A 2,652-nucleotide genomic window follows, 5' to 3' on the forward strand; every position below is an offset into this window, starting at 1 on the left:
AGTCTGTAACATGACTTGCCCCATTATCTATCTTAGGGGTGTGGGTGCGTGGGGGGGGGAACATGACTTGCCCCCGCACCGCACCGTACCGAGGGGCATAGTTGTACTGACACATCTTCCTTTGTATGGACTTTGCCCCATTATCTATTTTAGGGGTGTGGGTGCATGGGGGGGGGGGCGGGAACAGAATAACCACACTGCGCTTGTCAAACAAGTGCACTGCCGCGTTAGTGCGAGGCCGAGACAGGGGGGTCAGGACCCCTTCCCTCCCCCATCCCGGCGAGGCCGAGCCAGGAATGAGCCGTAGCAGTTTTGGGCTTAACCCGGTTTTGTTTTCAGTCGAACTGATGAACATTCATGTTGAACACTGATGTACTGATGTACTATTTTTAGCACTGTTTTGTAAACTGGACATTCAACTCATGCATGACTTCTCTTTTGTTCGTCTATAACTTATGCAACTACACTAGAAGTACTCCTAGTTTATGTATCATTGAACTTGCTATGTAACTGTGGCACTCTCTTATCACTATCTACTTGGACTGACGCATATGTTTTAAGTTTTTTTCACTTGAATTGAAGATAGCATACTAGATGCACTGACAGTAACCTCGACATCCTAATCGTGCATCAATGCATCTACATTACAAGTACTGCCAGTTTATGCATCACTGAACTTACTATGTAGCAATTTTATATATTTTTTCATTAATAGTTTTTTTACTCGTTTGAAGTGACGCAACTACATGACTTGTACTCTTAGAAATAAAAACATACAACTTTTCAGTGGTAACTGAACCTTTGTCACTATCTACTTGGACTGACGCATATGTTTTAAGTTTTTTTCACTTGAACTGAATATAGCATACTAGGTGCACTAACAGTAACCTCGACATCCTAATCGTGCATTAATGCATCTACATTACAAGTACTGCCAGTTTATGCATCACTGAACTTACTGTGTAGCAATTTTATAATTTTTTTCATTAACAGTTTTTTTCACTTGAACTGAAGATAGCATACTAGATGCACATACAGTAACCTCGACATCCTAATTGTGCATCAAGTGGCAGGGGTGTTAACGAACTGATGCAAGCATTTGCAATGTACTAATGCAGCACAGATGCAGCACACAATTTTGTACTCATGAACCTAATAGTGTAACATGTAGGCAGAGCATAGCAGCACAGATAAACTGATGAACTGATAAATTGACAGAAACATGGTACCTATCTTCATTCAAACCCAGATATCAAAAACTTGGTGTTGCTAGTAATGTGTGTGGGAAGGATTCATCACCTGCATCTTGTTGCATGTGACTCCATCTTCGTTCCGTTGGCGGCGTATTGGCAAGAACTTGGAAGGCGGAGCCATTGTTGTTGGGGAGACGACCGTGCTTGTGGTGGAGCTCTATCGACGAGGTCCGTCGAGGGGCGGAGGCAGGAGGCGTGGATCACGGCCCAGGCGAATCTCCGGCGACCGGCGGCGGGGAGGCGCGCGGGGAAGCTCCGGCGACCGGCGGCGGGGAGGCGCGCGGGGAGGCTCCTGCACCAGGTGGCGGGTAGGCGAGCGGGGAGGCTCCTGCACTAGATGGAGGGAGGCGTGCGGGGAGGCTCCTGTGCCCGGCGGCGGGGAGGTGCGCGGGGATGCTCCAGCGCCGGACGAGGCGACCGATGGTGGCGGCGGTCGGGCCGGCGGCATGTCTAGATGGCGGCGCGTCGGGGGGAGTGGTGGCTGTGGATCAGGGGTCCGTGATTAAAACTCGCCGTCGGCTGGTCACGGCGCCGCGGGCTTCCTTGCTCCGGTTGCCGTCGTCGCTCGCTCGCCCGCGACGGCTGCCTCCGGCGGTAGGAAGTGGGTCGGATTGGGGGTGGGTCGGTCCTGGACGCGTCACGCCTTATAGTGGGCGAGGGTAACAGAATAATATTCTGTTACCAGTAACAGAATAGTCCAGCCCTATATATATATATATATGCATGCATGCTTGTCCAGGATATTGTAGAACCCTAGATCCAAGCAGATACTGACAAACCGCCAAGGTTCCATGCTCCTGTGCTCTCTTCTTTCCAGCCGTGAAGATGCTCGGTCCTGTCACTCCTGTCGTGGACTTGGCTCCAACAAGAAGTTGAGAAGACTGCCTAGCACAGCAATCCCCGGCAAACCTGACAGATAAAGTTTACCTCTTGTCCATTCATGTTTGTAACCTATGACTTGTGCATTAAAAAACCTCACCACTCTTCTTAGACTTAGGTGCTCTCGTCCCTGACCCGAACGCTGCTTCGGTCAGAATGGTCGCAGTAGCCTTTTGTAAAAAGAGATTGGCAGGGGGCTAGACCCTTTGTCTGTAACGCGGCAGATGTGACTCTCCGGCAGGCACAGAGGGCGCCAGCAAGATAGCTTGCCAGAAAAACGCATTCATTTGCATTAAAGAGGCGTTTTCGCCTCTGCATGGACATATACATGCATGGATCTCCGGCAAGGCTCATCTTTTTCATTAGCATGCTGATACAAGTACGAATGTTACAAAACATAAGCATGGACTTGAGAGATTACATTATTTAAAACTAAGACTTGGGAAGTGCCCACAAGTTGGAAAAAAGATAAGTGCCCCATAATCCCCGTTCTTGCCTCTTTCCTCCCAGGCATGGCAGG

This window comes from Triticum dicoccoides, chromosome 2B, assembly GCF_002162155.2.
Source record: "Triticum dicoccoides isolate Atlit2015 ecotype Zavitan chromosome 2B, WEW_v2.0, whole genome shotgun sequence".
NCBI classification, from domain to species: Eukaryota; Viridiplantae; Streptophyta; class Magnoliopsida; order Poales; family Poaceae; genus Triticum; species Triticum dicoccoides.